The following is a 22,487-nucleotide window of genomic DNA, read 5'->3' as shown; positions in this document are numbered from 1 at the left end:
GTGACAACGCACGTGACTTCCCTTGCATCTTCAAAAGGCAGACACAAGCGCCCGAGGGGCGACTGCCTTTTTACTGAGGAAATTACTTTTGTGTGAAAAACGAACGTTACCTGCTGCTAGCCCCATCCCAGCACTGCGAGCTGCCAAGAGGCTCTTGCTGGGTGTGCTTACTTCCTGGAGGAGGTGGAGCCGAATTGCGGGCACGTGACAATGCACGTGACTTCCCTTGCATCTTCAAAAGGCAGACACAAGCGCCCGAGGGGCGACTGCCTTTTTACTGAGGAAATTACTTTTGTGTGAAAAACGAACGTTACCTGCTGCTAGCCCCATCCCAGCACTGCGAGCTGCCAAGAGGCTCTTGCTGGGTGTGCTTACTTCCTGGAGGAGGTGGAGCCGAATTGCGGGCACGTGACAACGCACGTGACTTCCCTTGCATCTTCAAAAGGCAGACACAAGCACCCTCGCGGCGTTAAGCCTGTCAGGGGTAAAGGGCGCTGGCTGTTGTGCGGCTGTTTGGCGGAAGGTGGTACCTATCCACACTGCCTGAGGTACATTTATATGCCGCTACAGCTACTAACATAAGTTATTCAAATCCAGATTAACTAGCAAATAGTGATTCGTTAAAGTGTTCTCTGTCTCGCTGCCTAGTGAGAAAGCGGGTGTGTGTTGATTTGTAAGTTATTACTTGTTATTCTGTCAATACTCCCATGGCATGCCAGATTAACTCATTGACATCAGGTATTCCTGCTTCCCTTGTTAATACCTACAATACATTGCCTCCTCGAACAAACAAGGTCCTCTTAAGTAAGTGCTCCAAGGCACAAAAAGAAAGAATCCGATCATCCTCACTTCATGTGGACATTCGGTCCTTCTGTATAACAGAGACTAGTGCCTTGGGGAATAGCATCCAGCCGCTGAATCGTACCATTCCGGTGGTCGACTTGGACCTGGTTCATCATTCCAATGGTGATATTATGGATGAGGTGGTAGAGGGTTCAATAGCGGCCGACAAAGGCATTTTACCCGTGGATATAGCCTCATACGACAGTGAGTGCAACCAGATTGCAAATCCAGCTTGTTCTCAATTAATTGTGCCGGCCTGTGTTGTTGATTTTGCACTTGGTTGCCCTCCCTCTGTGGGAATTGAGGTAGCGGACGCCTCGATTGCCTCGGCCTATGCCACGGGCGAAATAGAAACCACTCAACCCTCTAGGCCGGCTGTGGTATCTGCGAACGCTCGGTCCCCTAAACCCCCCCCCTCAGTGGTATCTGCTCCGTTGCAGCTCAGCACGCACTACGTGCAGAGCAAGAGAATGTAACAACAACGGGGGAGTTTGGAGAGGTTACACTGGCCTCCATTATGGCCTCTAGCCCCCATGGATCTGAAATACATGATGTACTCTATATCTGCTCAAATACGGGGGATTTGAATCAATCAAGTGACAACTTTCAGCCTCAAATAGGCGACTGTATTGATCCAAATCATAAGTCAAACTCTTTTCCATCATCTGGGTCCAAAAATCCTGACTTATACAAATCCCCGGCTTTATTTGATAAATCTCCATCCCCCATGTCCAATACCTCATTTGTTGCTCCCACTCCTAGGCGTACCAGATTTTCTGAACCCGATCCTAGTCATCCTTATTTTATCCGCGATAGTCAAATGCCATACAAAGATAATAGATTCTCCTTTCCAGAGGCACCGGCACTAAATAACACACTGAATGCCATGAACACCGCTCTCTTATCTCTGGCTAAACTGTATGAGACACTCGATGATAAGATGCGCAGGCAGAATAGTGAACTGCATATGTTACACTTGCACTTAAAGAAAGAACAAAACGCACGTTTTTTGTTAGTCAAGCCTAGCACTCAGAAGATGACGAGTCAATCCACACAGACAAGATCATGTTCGGAATCTGTAACATCTATTCATGATGCTAAATCCATTCATCTGAATGATATTAGATCTGAGTCTACATCAGATGGATTTATTACATTGCCCAAAGTTCCTGAACCTTCCGTACCTCTACCCTCTGTAATGATTAATGGGATAACCCCAAAAGTTTCAGGTGTAACTTTTGCCCCATTATTTACTAACCCTAAATCTTCGAATATAGTGACGTCGGGCCGGGTGCTAGATGATTTGGAATCAAAAAAATCTCAACCTACCGCTTCTTCAAACACACAAGTTAAAGCGAAGAAGATCATTAAATTAGCAGTATCAGCCAGAAAAAAGCGAAAATTACATGGCAACACTGAATCTCAGACTATTGGTCAGAACAACCTAAAATATCAGCCATTAGATGACTTGGTGGACGTAGTAGACTCTGTAACCACTAATAATGCGCATCACAGCACCCAGTTGTCACGAGTGGAGCGTGACCTCCAAACCGGGTGCAGTAAAGATCCTCAACCATTAATCATCAAACAAGGTCTGCAGGGCTTGGTCACAGATAGTGACAACGTCTCTGTTGCTAAGGTGGCTGTCAATCCATCAAGAATAGCCTTGGATATTATCCAGGAAGTGCGAGCTGAATTGAGAGCTTCCTTTGACCAGCAAATCAAAGCGAGTGAGGAACTTGTACAACGCTATAGCGCTTTACCTAATGTGAACAAGGTCAAACAAATTAATTCTATCGTGCGACAGGAGGAGAAGGAAACACCACAGCCGCAGCACTCCATTGACCTTTTACAGGATCTACGGGAAGAGATTCGTGCATCCTTTGAAAGGTATATGACTGAAAGTGAAGTTACCAAGTCATTTCAATTGGGGCTTTTGGATAAAACTGATTTAAATAGTCAGAACTGCCAAAAAGGGTTTCCAAATATTACCCCCTTATTAAAGGGACCAATGAAATCGCAAAATGTTCCTCCATACGAGTCCTTGGAGACAAGAACTAGGGGTTCCACAGCTTCCAGTGGGAGTCAACAGAGTGAGACCCTAATAAGATCATCTAGGCATTTTGGTCATGCCCAATATAAAAATCATTTCCGTCTCCTTATAAGATGTCGTGGCCAACCTTTTTCCACATATGATCTTAATCGAGCGAGCATTTTGAATATTTGTGCCGATATTCCTGCTCTTGAAGACATTACATCGGCGGACATTAGCTTGGTCGAATTTATCAATGATCAAGATCTTACAGAAGCCCGTATATTTGTGCAGTCAAGAGTGGTATTAAACACATTATGGCTGGCGCGTACTGCCTTTTACCATCTGGGTTTTATAGTGACACAAGATGTACATCAAGAAGTTCTGTCACCAGTATGCGATGATCTTGTTAAAAATCGTATATATGGTGCAAAGGTGACCGTTAATACAACAGAGAAAGGGTATGCGCATCATGCTGGGTCTCGTGGTAATGATCATACGAATTCATAACTAGTTCGGAAGTATGCCTCAGTTAGACTACTTTCCTGGAACACAAGAGGGCATAAGCATTTCCTTAATAATGGAATTAATGACCTCTTACAATTTGATATCTTAGTGTTTCAGGAAACTTGGCTACGCAATGTTCCAACTTGGGACGAGTACAATATTTTGATGGTCCCAGCTGTGGAGGCAGTTAAAGGTCGCCCGATGGTAGGGCTTTTTATGGCCTTCCGTAAGGATAACAATATTGAAATCATTTGGCATAAGACTCCTTCACCATGTTTTCAATATGTAAAGATTCGTGTTGCAAATAGCTTTTGTGCCTTGATAAACATCTATTGGGGGAAAAAACATCTTTCTTCAAAAGATTTTTTTGAAACACTTAGAAGGATCCTTGACTAGCTTTCTTTAGATGTCACCATCACAAATACACTCATAATGGGGGATCTAAACTTGCATCTATTTGGTCCAAAACAATGGTGCCCCTTATCAGATGAGTGTTGTTGGTTAACCTTAATGGCTGACCGTAATTTTATTGTGGTCATTGGCTCATTACCTAGTGATCTTCCCCCCAAACCTACCTGGCACAATGCTTACAGCTTTGCCACGCTGGATTACATTTTTGTTAATGCCAACTTTTTAAACAATATTTCTGACTTATCAATTAAGGATTCCCATTTTAGTGACCACAGCTGGCTACAATTAACATACGAGTGGCCTAAAACAGTTCAACTTCCCTTAAACAGGAATGTAGCTAATTTACGACTCAATAATGTTGGTAATCGTGTTCATTTGTCTAAATGGAAATTGTCCCAGCTTAGAAACACCCTGCTGGCACAATATGATGATGATGCCGATTGCCTTAGTGGTTGTTATGTGCATGCTATTGGGCGTATAGCTCCTCATAAATCCCGTTTCAAGGGTCATATTCAGCTACATCAGCATGCTTTTGACCCAGAAATAAAACATAAGAAATGTGAATTGAGAAGTAAGGTTAAAGCATTGTTAAATAGGCATGTTGAAGTCCCAGGTGTCATCCAAGATCAGATTAATCAACTAAAAAGGACGTATAAGAACTGGATTAGGTCCCGACGTGCGATCCAATATCAATTAGATGGAGAGGCCATGCTAAGTCAAATCATTCTTAAGTCATCGGCTGGTATATGGGCCTTATTAAACAACACTGGATTAAAGAGACAACATTCATTACAGGTCAACTCTATTACTCATGAATCCTGGAATGATTTCTATGGCACCATCTACACTTCACCCTTTCCTGATCTTGGTGTAATCTGGGACAGCCGTGCGTCTAATCACAGTATTAATTTTGATCGTGAGGATATATTATTTCTCATATCCAAATTGAGTGTGTCCCGTGCAGCAGGTCCAGATGGGTTACATAATGTCATGATTAAACAGCATAAACATCTATGGGCAGATATTCTATTTGATATGTTTAATCACATCATGATTACTGGTTTGGTTCCTGTGAATTGGCAGACATCAATCATTCTACCAATCTTTAAGAAGGGAGACAGAATGGATCCAGCATCGTATAGACCAATTGCGTTGCTGGACTGTCCTGGAAAAATATTCGCCCGTCTTGTTTTAGGAGCGTTCAATAACTGGCTGGATCAATCTCACCTTCGAGATCCCTTTCAAACGGGTTTTGTCCAGGGTTTGGGTACTGCCGTCAATTTGATAACTTTAAAATCCATTATCCATTTGAACATGCAGTGCAAACAGACAATTTATATGGTTTTTGTTGATTTTAAGGCAGCTTTTGATCTAGTCCCGAGGGAATTATTGTTTAAAAAATTGATGGATGCAGGATGTCCCTGGAATATACTTAAATGGATCATCCAGCTGCACTCGAGTACATCGATCTCAATTCGTTTGAATAATGAGGGTCTTTTATCTGATCCCATACAAACCACTAGGGGTTTGAAGCAAGGCTGTCTTTTGGCGTCGGCCTTGTTTAACTTCTTCCTTCTAGATTTTGGTGCATGTATTACGAGTGTAACTGTTGATTCATGCAGATTACAAGGTGTTCCTATTCCATGGCTCTTGTATGCCGATGACATGGTGTTAGTATCTAAGACACCTTCCGGTTTATGTAATCTGTTAAGTGCATTGGACATATATGCAGAACGAAATTGCATTACCATCAATACTAAAAAACCCCAGGTAATGCAATTTGGCAATACCAAAGGGCGTTCTTCGTGTCGTTGGCAAGCACAGGGCACCAATTTGCTGGTTGTAAAGTCCTATATTTATTTGGGAATTTGTGTTTCTAGTAGACTATCGTATAAAACACAAGAACATCATTTATTAATGAAGCTTCAGAATGCCCTATCTCAACTTCGAATAATTCGGGCAAAATATTGCAAATTCAGTATTAAACCTTTGATCATTTATTATAAGCAAAAATTTGTGCCTACTATCTTATATGGTTCTGAAGTTGAGATAGGTCTAACATATAAATATTGGGCTAACTTAGAAAGTACATTTTGGAAGAGAGCGCTCATGCTTCCCAGCTCAGAGTCCATATCAATCATTAGACATGAATTGGGTATTACATCACTCTATGCTATATTTAAATGGAAGCTGTGTCTCTTATTCAGAAAATGTATTATGAAGGAGAGTTCTAATGGTTTACTTAATATTATGTCCAACTATTTACTGGTGGCTAGCGACCATTTCCCAAGAAAATGGCGTGTTAACATCTTGAAAATTCTGTCAGGTGCTGATATTTCAGAAACCTTACTCATCGAAAACCCTAATAAAGCAAAGAGCAAATTATGGGAATCAGATTGGATTAAAACCCGTGAAGCATGCCTAAAAATAATCAAATTTGAGTCGAATCCTTTTGCCATAAAAAAACAGGGGTATTTGGAAAAGTATCTCAATCAGTCACCACACCCTAAACATCGTTCTGACTTTTTGCGTTTTAGATTGAATCTCTGGCCTACCAGAGAAATCTTGTTCAGATGGAAGAAGACCTCAGCTCAAATCTGTCGATTTTGTCATCAGCAGGCTGAAACATTGAAACACCTAGTGGTTGAATGTGTTACCCTTTTACCCCTTAGAATAATGTATTTTAAGCATTTGATTAGCAAACCTATAGTGATGCATGATGAATTTTGGCTAATGATATTCCAAGGTCATTCTAAACAATTACGGTATGCACTGGTTAACTTTCTCAATGTTTTAGAAATTAAGTTACCAGAAATTGATGTTACTATAACAGCTTAGCTGTGATGACTATCTGTTTTTTTTGCCTTGGAATGATTATGATTATTGATGTAGCTGAGCTAAGAACTATTGTATTACGTAAATAGCGTTCTTATCAAAGGTATAGACTTACTTTCACTTGCTCTTCTAGTGACTGTAATTTTCTATGTTTAATGTACTTTAAAAAAAAAAAAAAAGTTTTAATGTTTTGATAAATTGTTTTATGTTGAAAGATCAAATATTATTGATCAAAACAACAATAAAAAAAAATAAAAAAATAAATAAAAAAAATAAAAAAAAAAAAATATGGGGCATCGCACAGGAAGACCAGACAACAGCGCAAGAACAGCATATGGGCTGAAATCAGAGACAAGGTGGTGGCCATAGGGAACGTCCTCTGTGATATACAGGACATGAAGAAGAGGTGCAATCACCTCAACGCCAGGGTCAGGACCCTAATCTCGAATCACTGCTGGTAGACCGCTCCCACTGGAGGTGGCACAGTAGAACCTCTGCTACTGACACAGAGGTAGGAGATGGTCAGTGGGAAACTGCACATGGTTGGGATCAAGGGTGTGGACACGGCTAGGAGCCAGCAGACAAGCTGAATTTGGTGAGTACCACAGTGACACATGCAACAATGACTGCACAACCCTGCAGGCGGAAAGCAATCACCATCCATGTGAGGCTACAGGCCCCAATGATAGCAACCAGTGACCACCGGACCCCCTCCTCACATGACACCCATGCACAGCCAACATAGCCACCATGCAACCAGGGAACTCGTCCCTGCCCATGGCTGCACAACAGTTGATAGTTGCATTGCAGCCACAAGCCCCCCGGCTACCATGGCCCATGTATAGACACATTGAGGAGCACACATCTGACAACATGCCAACCTGCCCCACACACAACCAAATGCACTCCACCCACCTGACTGCAACACCAGATATCTGCCACCAGCAGTCTAGACGCACCACTGCACAGGACAGCTCATGGCCCAACTAAACCCTTCAATGCACCTCTAAATCTAGCAGGCCAACCCACACCTCGCCGTCCATACTCAATGTATGCCATGTACACAGTGGCCACAGATGATGCCAGCCCCCCCAAGATGCCCAACACAGAGTGATGACATAGCACAAGTGACAGTGAATGTTGTTTTCCAAAGCACATCAGCAACAATGTGGTAACACACATGTCAATTTGTCCCAACAGGAACTCAAGACACCCAGGAAATGTCCCAGAAGGCTGAACCATCCATGACACCAGTAACAAACACTGGCAGCAAGCAACCAGGCCAAAGCAGTTCAGGAAGTGGGAGTGTGCCACCCAAGAAGAGGCACCAGTCCAACAGGCCACTGACAGACACTCCTGCCGTCCAGAAGGACAAGGCCACAGGGCCAAAACAGACCCCAGGTGTGCAATCTGTGCCATCAAGAAGAAGCCAGGACAGTGCCATATCGGGACAAACTGCAGACACGCGGGTGGGTCAGGCTGAGGATGAAAGCCAGCAATCACAGCAGGCCACTGCAGGCACGGATGTAGACCAGTATGAGGTTGCCTCCCCTGCATCCAGCCACCTACATTCCCCCGTCTGCAATTTTCCACCTGGGTCCTCCCCTTGTGCAGCCTCTCACCACTGCACCCACCACCATCCCAGCATGATGTCACCCGTACCCTGTGCTATGCAGAGGACTCATCAGATGGTCAGGCCAGGGATGCTCAGCCTCATACCCAGCGCGGGGAACATGTCCAAATGCTAACACCAGACCAAGTGCCTGCCCCCACACTACAGGGCATCTGGGATCATCCGGACCAGATGGAACAGAGGCAGGCAGAAATGTGCCCCATTGCACAGGGATGCTCGGGGCATGACAAGGCCATGAATAACTCCATCAAGGGGGACTCAAGATGGTTGTCGCGGTCAATTGCCCCTCTATGCAGGGGCACAGTCACATGCAATACAAGCCTGTGTCTCACCAGCCAGAGGGTCTGGTAGCTGGCTGAACTAATGTCCTTGTCACATGAGACCATGGCCAGAGCCATACATCTGAGCCTGGATCTACAGGGGAGCACGCAGTAGAGCTCACAGTCCGCTACCCCTACTAAGGTGTCAACGCAGTGCACCCCGCCCAGGTGCTCGCTACGGCGTGCCGCAAATGCTGCAAGGACATCAGACAAGGGGGATAAGCGCAAGTGCTAATACAAGTGGTAGTTGTTTTTGGGGGTGGCAGTGGGGGGTGGTAGTTGTTGTTGGTGATGGGGATAGGGGTGGTGGTTTTTGTTGGGGATGGATGGGGTAGTGGGTGGAGGTTGTTGTTGAGGATGGGGTGGGGGGTGGTGTTTGTTGTTGGGGATGGGGGTGGTAGTTGTTGATGGGGATGTTGTTGCCTTGTTGACAGTATTAAACACACTTGAATCTTCTTCATATTGGTAGTATCAATGTAATGCAATTTAGACAGATGCATTCATTGCATGTATGGGTGTCATGTCTCTGGAGTCAAAAACAATTTTCTATGAGCTCCTGGCAGACCATCCGACCTTCCCTTGCTTCCCCAAGTAGGGTCTGGGGTGCTCAGTCCACTCCTCCAGCCTCTTCGTCATCAGGGTTAGGGGGGTCATTGTCGTCATCTGCAGGCATTGCTACATTCCTGCGTATGCACATGTTGTGGAGAATGGCGCAGGCCACTATGATTTTCCCTGCTTTTTGGAGGTGTACATCAGTGCACCGCCTGTGTGATTTAGGCACCTGAACCGAGATTTCACAAGGCCAAATTTCCTCTCAATGCATGCTCTTGTTCTCCTCTGTGCATCATTATGGCCCATCTCCTGTGGTGTAGCCGGGTTTTGCACGGGGGTCATTATCCATGGCAATTGCGGGTATCCAGCATCACCTGCAAGACATGAATGGACTGTGTGAGCCATGGCGGTGTGTTGTCAATGGTACAAGTGCATTGTCCTGACGTGCATACCCCTATGTGCCTGTCTCAGTGGATGGGCACAGGCCACCCTGTGTGCATCGGGATTGTTGAGACATGGTTAACATGGGTACTTTGCAGTCATATGCATTGTGGGAGTCAGCAGTCATGTGTAATCTGTCAATGATGTGACATTGGCAATGCACTGGTCAGCTATGGTGTGGCACTATGCCATGTAGGTACATGGATGTGCTTACATGTGTTGGACGTTGACCTGATTGCGTGGTGCTGCCTTGCATAGCTGGATGCCCTGATTCACCACATCTCTCAAGTCTGTGTCCTGGGGTGGGTCAGGGTGCCTGGCCTATTCTGGGTATCATTGTTGTTGCATCATGGTACTTGTGGTTCATTCACTTCACTATTACTTATGTGCCGCAGGTTCATGTGAGTGCTTTTGGCAGTCAAGTCTGAGTGCTACTTACCCACGAGCCAGGTGTGCTGTCCTCTGCCTCTCCATGTATGCAGGTAGGGTGCTGTTGCGCAGAATCAGTGCATCATGTGTCGCCCCAGGATATCGGGCGCAGCAGTGACTGATGGTGAAATCAGGCTCACAGGTCATCTGCACGTTCATAGAGTGATATTGTGTTCGGATGCGGTATGCCTGTTCAGTTGCCTGGGGTGGTACCACAGTCACATGAGTGCAGTTCAATGCTGCACTTATGTTGGGAAAATGTGCTATGCTGTAGAACCTTGCCTTTGCTGCATGCACCTGTGCCTGGGTGATGGCCATGGAGATGTGCAGGTGTGCATGCATCATTGGGGCATCCTAGACTTGCTCCAGCACCTTTGAAAATGTGGGCTGAGGCATGGCATGCAGTGCCCCTACTGTGTGTTTGAAGGCACCTGTGCCACAGAAATGTAGGACGGACACAAGCTTCAGCAGGTGGTGCGGGAGGGGGGGAGTGGCTGTTCGGAAATGGCACTCTGCAGTTGTGCCTGTGTCAGGGTGAGCAGGTCGGTGATGGTTGGACGGTGCAGTCTGTATAAGCTGACTAATTGCCTGTCGGTGTGTGTCCATGGGGATGGTCGGACACATTTAAATGGTGCCCTCGGCTCTATGCATCTCCTGCGCCTTGGTTGTGCCTGTCTCCTTCCCTGCTGTGGTCCGGCATGCTGCTGTAGCTCAATGTAGAATGGCAGGTTGTGGAGCCCGTAATCGACATCTGTTTGTGGCTGCATATTGCTTGGATGTGTGTTGGGGTGGGTGTGTCCTTTTTTCCTCCACCTGAGTGGATAGGGTGGATCGGGTGCACCTGGGCCTTGATTTGTGACTCATTTATGCATTTACCTCCACCTTTTTGATGGAGGTAATTGTGATGGGTTTTTGCAGAATTATTCCACAATTCTTTTACTTGCAATATAGCAGAAATGGGTTTTTGTTTTTGGAGGCAATTCCGCCCATGGAATTACCCCTCGCTCTGATTCCCCCAATTCTTGACGAAGTTACCGCCGCAGGTAATTCCACCAGAAGTAACTCCACCAGAGGTATTACCGCCAAAGGTTCTATAAGTTATAATTTGGCGTAGTGGTAAACTTGGCGGTAATAGAGTTACTGCCAATATTACCACTGACTTCCCAACCCGTATTGAGGCCCAAAGTCTTTACTTCTGAAACTATGACTTTACGAACACTGCCATTGTCTGTAATTTACGGGCCCGGGGTTTGAGTCAGCTCAATCATTGTTCAATATCAATCAGCATCCCCTTTTAATGTAGAGTGGTGCAACGGTCTTTCCAAGTGTCCATGGTCGTGACTTTGTGTCCCGGTGTATACAATCACAAAAGTCTCTCGATTGCTTTCGCAGTATTGGCTCTTTGTTGCAAACGGATAGCCTTGTAACATGCTGAGACAAAAAAAGCAGGTATAAACGTGTTAAAAAAAGTTAGAAACATACAATGTGTACAGGCCCATTCCTAGGCATGCGAAATCTGGGCAACCTCAACTTCAAGAGACACAGTTGGGGACAAGGGGACAATAAGTAGCCTGTTAATCTCCCACTTGGGAGAGCAGGGAGCCTTCACATCTAACATCAATCAGCACGTTTGGCATAGCAAAGGCATTCGCAGCCCCTGTGCAGGAGGGACCCCTGCTTGCCCCATGTTCAAATCCTGCCCCACCTCAGCCCTCACCCTGACTAAAATCAGGGTAAGGGATAGGCTGCGGCGACTGTGGCTGGTGGCGCCGGGCGGAGGGTCTCCACCTCTAAACCCACTGCGCACATCAGACAGGAACCAGGAAGCACTCCTTGCTTCCTGGTTTCTGTCTGTGTGGCGTAACAGGAGCCGGAGGTCTGGAGTGATGGAGCAGACAGTTAGACCAAAGCTGCTGCAGATATGAAACGTTTTTTTTGTATGTTTAATTCATGTATGTGTGTATTATGCATAAATGTGGTGTGTATCAGATGTGTGTGTATGTATGGGTGCGAGTGTGCATGTTGGCATATGAATGAGAATGCAGAGTGTAAGCAGTGGCGTAACACAAAATGTGGGGGCCCCCCTGCGAGCCATGCTGAGGCCCCCCCCAAATCAGCAACAAATCACTGGTTGCGCCAAACTCTGGGCCGGCATAGATTATCACGCTTGCGAAATACGCACAAACGTGCTGCTGAAGGGATGTGCCACACACTGCACTAGGAGAAAGATATACATATGTGTTTTAATGCAGCATACAGCACACTTTCTGAGAAAAATTGCCTAAAAAGCCAGAGTGTTTGCAATTGTTTTATAGGGTAACACCAATCCAATAGATGCAAGTCACCAACAGTGCACAGGAACATTAATGCGTTGCTATTAAAAATGCCATGCCACAATGAAAACATGTCCAACTGGCTACACAACGTAGACCAGTGTAGACACGTACTATCATTACAGTAAAGCATGCCAGGCCACATTTAGACATACCTAGACTGGTTGCGCCAAAATGTCAGTGGAAGCATTAACACTCATCAAGAAGAGAACACACGTTCAAGCCTGTGGCCTCTAACAACACGGCCAAACTCTTTAAAATCTGCAAGGAACTGATCAATCCTGTTGCGGTCTTTACCTCTCCTGTTCCCTCCCAGGCCCTCTGTCATCTCACTTCTCTGCTAAAACTCCTGTCCTTGGTCTCCTCTTCCTCTCTCAGCCCCCCTTTGGCCATCTGTACCTCTCTTCCTCCTTTCTCCTCTTTCTCTCTGACAACACCTGAGAGAGGTTTCTAGACAAGTCCGATCTACGAAAGTGTCATCCAAACAGGTGCTCCCCTGCTCCTCCAAAACCATCAAGGACCATATTGACACCCTCGTTCTAGCCTTGGCTGATTTCTGTAATCACTCTTTTGCCACTGGAACGTTCCCCTCTCCCCTTAACCACTCCCTTATGCACCCACTCCTCAAGAAGCCATCTGCTGATCCTGCCTGCCCGGCAAACTAGTGCCCAATCTCTATCACCCCTTTCCTGGCCAAACTGTTGGAAAAGCTGGCCATCTCCCAGCTTACTCTCCACACAGAATCTGGTGGTTGTCTCCATGGCCTTCAGTCTGGCTTCAGAGCTGCCAGAGGCACGGAAACTGCTCTCCTGAACACCTGTAAAGATCTGCTCTCTAACCTTGATTCCAGCCTTCCTTCTGTCCTTATCCTCCTTGATCTTTCCTCTGCTTTCGACACGGTCAACTACGCCATCCTGCTGATAAATCCTGATCAATCGACTCCATGAGAACCTGGACATCACGGATCAGGCCCTTGAGTGGCTGACCTCCTTCCTCTTGGACAGCCCCTCCCAGGACCAACTTGGTCCCTTTCTCTCCGCTCCATCCTCTCACCACGGTTTTTCAACCTCTACTTGGCCCCTTTGGCCCACCTGAACTCTACCTTCTCCTCTAACTTTCAGTGCCATGCGGCTGACACTCTGCCTCAGACTCCTCTACTCTCTTGCTCGTTCCTGACTGTCTATCCACGATTCAGGATTGCTGTGCCTCCAACGATCTCTGCCTTAACTTCAGTAAGATGGCGATCCTTCTCATTTGGACTCCTGCCCCTGATTTCCCTCTCTCTCTGGCTGCCCACCTTGGGCCCTTCCTGTGAGGCAAACAACCTTGGTGTCATCTTTGAATCCACTCTCTCTTTCTCTTCTCACATCTCAGAAGTCGCCGAGAAGTCCCACTACCAGCTACTGCTCCTCAAAGGAACTCTTTCCTTTCTCACTTTCCCCCAGAAGCTCACGGTCTCCAGAGCCCTGGTTCTCTCTAGGCTGGCCTAGTGCAACAGCCTCTTTCTCAATCTGCCTTCCTCTACTCTCCATCCTCTGCAACTAATCCAGAACAGGACTGCAAGACTTATCCTTGGCCTCAAGCCCAGTGATCGTATCTCTCCAGCCCTGAAATCTCTCCACTGGCTCCCAGTTGCTGCAAGGATCAAGTTCAACACCCTTTGCATTGTCCACAAGGCTTTCTGGGCCTGGGGTCCGCACTACATCCAACGCTCTCTTCCAAAATATCTTCCTTCTCAAGCCTTTCGCTGAGCTACCTACAACTCTCTAAGGGTTAGACATTTCTCCAGGCAGAGAGTGGAGGTAGATCCCTCTCCTCTGCAGGTGCCTCCCCTCTGGAATAGCCTCCCTGCCCCTCTCAAACTTGAGCTGGACCACATGAAGTTCCGGAAGCAGCTCAAAACTTTCCTCTTCTCTGCTTTCTCTCTCTCCCTCCCCTACTGGCCTACCTGACCTACCTGTCCGCTGTACCGACTGGTTGCTTGGCTACCCTCAGAGTCTCACTGAGTCCAGACTCTTTCTTGATCAGTCACCCTTGCACTGCCTCTGGGCCTACCAAGCACTTAGGGGCTGTAACTGTAACTCTACAGTCCTGTGTTCGCTTTGCAATACCCAGATCCACGCTGCCCTGGCTGCACTTACTCCGAGCATTGCTGCCCTGTTTTTCCCTCCCCTCTCCCTTGCACTTCCCTCCTCCCTTTCCACTTGCACTTCTCATTCTCGCACTTGCATGATCTGAATGACACAAGGCTTAGTAAGATCGTTTGTCTTGTCCTCCCTCTATCTTCCCTCCCTTTTCTTGTCGCGCCTAGCAACACTTGTGTACTGTCGCGTTATAAATGACTTATATCATATCATTTGATCACAGATACCCAGAAAAATATACAATGCCGCAATAAGAAACGGCTAGACTGGCAGCACCCAAATGGCAATCTAGCCAGGTAATTCACTTAGCAGGACTGCTTCATCAGAAATGTACAGTTAAAAAAAAGTCATAACAAACTGAGGAATGACTAGACTGGCTGCACCAACATGCCTCTGTAGCCACTAATACCACATATCATGCCTGCTTAACCTGGACATGGACAGCATTATGATTTGTTGCACAATCCTGCCCCCTGCACACATCCGGTCTCGCTACCACCCCTACCCCAACCTCCAAAATCAGCTCCTTGGCCCAGAATTACCTCCATGTCACTCTTCCTTGTCCCAGAGCTTACGTATGAGGCTCTTTGCCTCATAGGTAAGTACTGGGATGAGGAAGAGTGGGACTAGGAGTAATGAAGAGTACAGGTAGCTAAGTCAGGTATTACCTCCATGTACCTCTACCTCATCCCAGTACTTGTGTATGAGGCAGAGTGCCTTATACACAAGTACTTTCTCATACACACCACTGGGACGAGGAAGAATAGGGTTAGGAGTAATGAACAATCAAGACATTAAACACAAGTATTGGTGCAACACCATTGAGTTGACTGGGATTCAGAACTCCCCCTGAAACTTTGGGCTATGTTTGTTGATTCGACCTGGCTGACCTTTAAAGCAGTTGCCAGACAGAACAGGGCACAGATGTTAAATAACACCTGGGTTTCCCTCTTAACAAGAGCCCAGCTAATACTAACATAAACCATTTCACAGTTAGTACATGCTTTCAAATGCCAAATGTTTTATGCAATTGAAATTGTGATGTGGGTTTAATACTTGCATGCCAGGGGAGTGATTGGAAGGGTAGAGAGCAAACAGGAGACCACTCATTCTCACAGCAGTCCATAAGTGGGTGCTTTCCTTTCAACCTTAAAGGAGAGAGTTAACTGCTTGTAACATTGAAGATACACTAGAATAGTCTCATTAAAATGAGTAAAGAAATGAGATGCCCCCAAACAAATAAGTTTGCCCCTCCCCCACCGCCTATGAAGTTAGAGCCTCTCCCAACATTTGAAGAGTTAGCCAACCCGAAATGTAGGTTTTATTGATCCCCTGAACGCAAACACACACACCAATCACCATATACACACACACACACACAGCCATCCATACATTTAAGTGTGCATTATTTCACCATACCAGCACACCCAGGCAGCCATCCAGACAGTTAAGTGTGCACCCTTTCACCATACATTTAAACCCAGGCAGCCATCAGTACATTTAAGTGTGCACCCTTTCACCACACAGGCACACACACCCAGGCACCTACCCATACATTTAAGTGTGCACCCGTTCACCATACACTCACACACGCACACATCATGGGGTTAAGGGGAGCCCTAATACTTCAAAATGAAATTGGGACTCATTACAAATATACCCGTCTGGATACAACGTTGCCGGTAAACTTACCGGCACAGTTGTTTCCGGACAGGCATATTACATCTCTCTGGCGGTTGCCGTCCCACCCGGCAGGTCAGACCTGCCGGGCAGAATGGCACCCACCCGCAGAGTTTTCATGGAAGCACCGGCACTGTTGTTAATGGTGCCGGTGCTTCCGTGGTCCCCATTCCCATTGAGTCCATTTGCCGGCACCTGACTTCCCGGATCGGCGGGGTTGTAATCCCCTGGTGTTACTGGGAAGTTGGGCACCAGTAAATCATTATGGGTCCAGCGGCAACCTGCCGGTAACACCGGCACGGTTACCACCAAACCCGTAATGAGGCCCTCTGACTTCATAAAGAAATGATTTCCGTTAAGGACCAAACTATAACGGAAATAATTTCTTTGTGAAGGCAGAGTGACTTCTAAAATAAATCATTTCTTTTTGAAGTCATAGGGCTCCCCCCACCCCATGACATGGGGGCCTCGAGCCTAGCGTATTCCATGCCATGGGGAGGGTGGAGCCCTCAGACTTCAAAATACATTTTCTTTTTGTAGTCACTCTGCCTTCATAAAGAAATTATTTCTGTTACAGAAATAATTTCTTTATGAATGAAGACTGAATTCAAAAAGAAAAAATATTTTTGGGAAAAAATAAAATGTGAAAAAAAAATAATCTTTTTTCTCCAGTGGGGCCCCCTCCTAGGACATGTGCTGGTGGGCCCCCCCTGCACTGCGGGGGCTGCGGGGGCCCCTGTTACGTCAGTGAGTGTAAGTATTTGTTTGTCTGGGTGTACATGTCAAGAATGCATGTCGAGAATGCAGTGTGAATATTCTGGGTGTGTGTGTGAGTAAATGTCTGAGAAGAGGTATGGGTGACTGCTGGGTGTATGGGTGTGATTGTGCGTGTGTTTCTGTGTATCTGTCTGTGCGTGTGTGTGCTCTCAGTGGGTGTGCTGTGTAGAATGCAGAGTGAGTGAATGTGAGAGAAGTTGTATGGGTGAGTGACTGGTGAGTGAGTGGGTATGAATGTGATTATGTGTGTGTGTTTGAATGTTCTGGGTGGGTGCTGTTGTAGAGAATGCAGTGTGAATGCTTTGGGTGCATGTATGAGTGAATGTGAGAGAAGATGTATAGATGAGTAGGTGGGTAATTGGGTGTAAATCTGATTGCTGTGTGCGTTTGAATCTTCGTGGTGAGTGCCCGTGTGGAGAATGCAGTGTGAATGTTTTCGGTGCCTCGTGCAAACCAATGTGAGACATAGTGTATGTGTGAGTGACTGGTGGGTGAATGGGTATGAATGTGATTATTTGTGTGTTTCAGGTGCTGGGGGTCTGAGGAGCAGTGGAGCAATCATTGACATTCCCTTAAAGTGGCATAGCATTTTTTACTGGGATTCATGCACAAACCAACTTGTTGAGTGTTATTGCATGGCATTTTGGTGCAGCCAGTCTAGCCATTGCTTACTGTAGCATGACTTTTGTTACTGGTCATGTATGATAAAACAATCACAATAACTATTATATGGCTAGACTGGTATTTTGGTGCAGTCAATCTAATAATTTCATACTGTGGCATGACATTTCTTACTGGGCATCTATGATAAGGCCAGCATGATAAGTGTTCTTACGTGTCTAGCATGGCCTACATTGGAGCCAGTTGGGACAAGGTTTCTTATTTTGAAAGGACAAAGCCAACAGGAGGAGGTTCTTGTGTGGGGGTAGTGGCATATATTGGCAGAGCCAGATTGGGGATTTTTTTTATAGTACCAACACTGGCATTATGGGGAAAGCAAACATGAGTATGTCCTTATATGGGAATACTTGCATGTATTGTGGGAAAGGCATGAGAATGTGTTGGGAAATGCTACGGTGCACTATTGGTGACTTTACTCTACGGGATATTTTCATGAGTTATCCTACTAAACTAATTGTAAACTGTCTGGTTTCTTCCCAAACCTTTCGCATAAACTGTGCTGTATAATGCACCATTTTAACCCATTATTCAAAACATTTTCTCAGCGGGAGAACACCCACAAACCCTATTTAATTTCTTCGGGCTACCTCGCAATGCTTGGTCACTCTCGCATACTTGTGGCTAATATGTACACCACTCCAATTAAAAATGTCACCAGGCAAGCTTTGATTAAAAAACATACATACATATTTCACCTATTACAGTGTGCGTGTGCCCCTGCAGTGGCATGGTCATCATGGGCATTGCACACACATGGTGGTCCAAGCCAGTCTGGAGTGTGGCATGCCCGTGCTCTGTGGAGGAGCTTGTCGGGGAGCAGTATGTCTCACAGTGTGTCCTACATTTTGTGCTACAACACTGTTGAGGACAGTGATAGAAGTGTACTGAACAGAGTAGTGGAACTGTGGTCTCGGCAGGGGAGGCGGCAGGCAGAAGCACAGTGCAACATGTGACAAGGTGTTGCAGCTGCGGCATTGCTATAGTCTAAGTGACTATTAAGTAAGGCTTCTATTACAACTTTACAATTGAACAGACACATGAATGCAAAAATCATCCGTATAGGATGGTGAATATGGTCATAAAAAGTAGAGGAATGGCAAACAGATAAAAATAAAAGCAGTGGAACACCGCTCCCGACCGTTCCTGCTCACTTCGATCACTAGTTGGGGACAATACAAAGAGGGGATAAAAGCCTGCCCTGCCCAAAGCCATCTACCTCCCATGATGCGCCAATGGCCTAGTACTCTGCTGAGAGGTTTTTTAAGAAATCTCCCACCTTCCAAACACAATCTTAAAGAGTGTGATAACTACTGCATAGCACTGGCATTACACAATGAAGGATTCAGGGGTTATGTTTGCTGCTGGTTTAATCAAAAGAGCCAGAAACAGCGAACAGGAGTAGGCTGTTGTGGCAGCAGGCGTTGTGGACCAAAATAAATGATCAAAGGACGGAGTAATATGAGGAGGGGAGGAATTGACATTCACTTATGGTCTCATAGCAAGTGACTGCGCTCATTTGTTTGGTGGATGTGATCAGATGAGGGGCTCCATGTCATCTAAACACCACTGGGGCTTCTTTTGATAATCATTTCTTCTGGTATGTTATTCCAGTTGAAACAAAAGACTACAACTTCCAGAATGCCTTGATCTCTTTATTACACTAAAGCCCAGGACTAGAAACATGTGTTCAGGTGACATGGAGGCACCTTTCCAAACTATGCTCTTTACTGGGAGGCAAAAACAATTTCACTAAGTATGGGAAAAAAGCCATATTTGTACACATGTTTGTTGCTGCCCTTCATGTTTTAGCAAATGGGCCAGAAGTTGGAAAAATTGAAAGCCGGTGGGGATTGCACGTAAGGGGATCGATCCCTTTCATTGTTTGGGAGGTGAGGGGTGCGTGCGTGTGTGTATGTCTGCATGTACCTGTTTTTTATGTATATCAAAGGTAGGAAACAATTATTGTATCAACAATTAATGACAAAGTCAACAGTGTTGACGTGTGTAGCGAAAAACGTTTCTTTTTTGCTACTGCTGATCACATGCCCACAATTGCATGTCCCAGTTATCAGTTATCATCATTTTATAGATTTGGCAGGATCAGTTAATATTAAACCTATTACAGGTATCGTCATACAGTAAGGAACTCCCACCATTGCCAGATACTCACTCAAATCTCAGCTTTTGCCGTCAGACAACAGCAACTAACCCAATTTACTAGGCATTTCAATATGTTGGCATTGCACTTGCATCATATAATTAGGTGATGTTTATAAAGCTACATGTTGATGGAGCCCTTTGTATTCTAAATTCTAAATTTGTATTAATCAGTGCTATTATTGCCCACTGATGTTACTCGACTAATAACCCTCAGAATGAAGAAGGTTCCAGTTGGTGCCACCAGGGTTTCAAGCTTATTGCATGGCATTGTCCCATTCCAAACCGAGCACGTTGCATGGGAGCTATCCACCGGGTATGCAGCTATTTGCCAGAGGTTAACAGTATTTGCCCAGGAACTCGACCCATTAGATAGCATTTGCCATCACTTGCCTAAGTACTCATGCCATTTTTGAGATTTTGCCATCCTATAATCAGGTACTTTCACCATTTACCAGGTTTTCCCATGAAATGCTCCTGCACGCACACCATTTGGCAAGTATTGTTATACTTTGTCTAGGTACACAGATCAGATGGCAACCCCACTGCTTCACCTCATGGCCTACCTACTTCTCAGGTCTTCCCCTATAGCGCTTTGAAGGAGTTTCAAGGCATTCTTTATAATCTCACCTTTATGACCAAAAACATGAGCTACAAAATGAATCCCTGTTTAAAGCATTTTTTATACCTTGTCTCTATTTCTGGAAACAGTGTTTGAGAGGCAATTGGGTGGCTCTTTCTCTTGCAGTTGTGATGTTTCTACTTGATGTGTTGGAGATTTTGAATAGTGATGAATTGTGTTTTTTTATTTGATGGCTATATTGTATGAAGATAAATTGCAGTTTTGAGTCCTCTTTATAGGTCTGTTAAGTGTAAAGTTTTCTGTTCACTGCAGAGCCTCAATAAGAAATATAAGACCCTTAATAATACATTTTAAAAATATATATCATGTTAACTTTGATCATAATTTGAGTAGAGATTAAGGTGCAGCGCATATAATTGCCTCCAATTTGGGGCCCGGCTGAAATACAAAAACATTAGGCCTCATTATAAGTTAGGCGGTAGTCTTGCTGGTAAAACCGGCAGGCTGCTGCCAAACTTACGAAAATTACCGGCGCCCGCGAATGGGCAACCACTGGGGCAGTCCGGCCCCGCCGGACCCGGTAATTGCCCATTTGCGGGCACCGGAAAAGAAATGGGGAGGTCGGATGCTCCGGCACCGTTTATAACGGTGCAGGTGCACCCGACATGGTGTGCCCGCGGTGCCTTTCTGCCTGCCAGGTCCGACATGGTGGGCAGAAAGGCACCCGCGAGCACATCTCGTAGTTTACCGGTCCGGTAACTACGGTACCAGCAAGCTTGCCGGTACCGTAGTTCCCAGACCGGCAAACCTATAATGAGGCCTATTGTCTGCATCATTGAGCTCTACTACCCCTGAAATACAACTATCACAACCTTGCAAAATGACCTCCTAAGTTTACCAAGCCAGCCACCTCCTCGCCTTTACCACACCCTTATTCAAGCACAAGGGCTGGGGAGATGGGGCATCCCTACGCATGGCCTCAGCCTCTAGGACGGCCTCGCGTTCCGATCCAGAACCTTTCCAAACATCATCTTCATCAGTAAGGCCTTCAAAGACTTCATTTTCAGAAGCCTGGGGGCCCAGTAATGTGCCACCATTAGTGCAAGCAATCATGAGATGTTCAGTCATGGCGGAGCAACACAGGATTTTCGATCACTGGGTCCGCGCTTAGAAACCTCTGGGTATTAAACGCGTTATAAATAACTAATTACAATTTATAGTGAAAAGTAGAAAGCAACCTTATGCATCAGGGGATTCTAACGTGGCCGGTGGACGTTACAACACCCTATATGTGTGAACTACTAGCAGTCTTAATGTAACCCATGGTCATGGCATCTACTACAGCATCCTCATCAAACAACTAAGATTGAACTCATGAACATGCAAGAAACTAGCTAGGTGTAACAAGCAAGCATTGGGAACAATGTTGTGCTATGTTACAAGCAGGGATGAAATACCAAACCAGTTCGATGTAACATCCAAGCATATTGTAACTATCTGGCGTGAGATAAAAACTTAACTAGCAAGATAGACAAAGACACTTGTCATTAACATGGCAGGTTTCCACCCTCACATGGTAACCAAACACAATGTCCATGAACATTCCTTATGACAATATTGTGTTGTATTGTCATTTATATAACGCCTTTTACCATTATTATAGTCTCAAAGCGCTGGTAGTGGGAACGCCCTTGGTGGTCCGAAGTCCAGAGTGTTGGAAATCACGGACTAGGAACAGCATGCGTGTGTGCATTTGTCCACAATAAGGCTTAGCGGGCTGGCTGGGCTCCGGTAGAAACAACCCACGAATATCAGGCAGGTGGATGTGTGCTGAGAGAGGTCAGGAGATGGCATGAGTGCTAGAGACTAGCTGTGTGTCCAGCATGCCCAAATTTGTCATAGGTCTTTGCTGCATACTGATGTCAGGGTGTTGAGGCATAGTCGGTTGTAAGTTGGCTTAATAACTTGAAGTGTTCAGCTAGCCTGAGTTTTGTCATAGGTCGTAGCTGCCTTCTACTGCGAGTGGATGGACAGCCATGCCTGCGGCGAATCCCACCAAAATGATGCATTTATACGTACCAAGAGCACCGATGGAGCGTATCTTTGATGTTGTGGTGGCGTCTGAATGT

The sequence above is a fragment of the Ambystoma mexicanum genome, chromosome 2p (assembly GCF_040938575.1).
Source record: "Ambystoma mexicanum isolate Mex_15411 chromosome 2p, UKY_AmexF1_1, whole genome shotgun sequence".
NCBI classification, from domain to species: Eukaryota; Metazoa; Chordata; class Amphibia; order Caudata; family Ambystomatidae; genus Ambystoma; species Ambystoma mexicanum.
Note: the sequence above shows the minus strand (reverse complement) of the source record.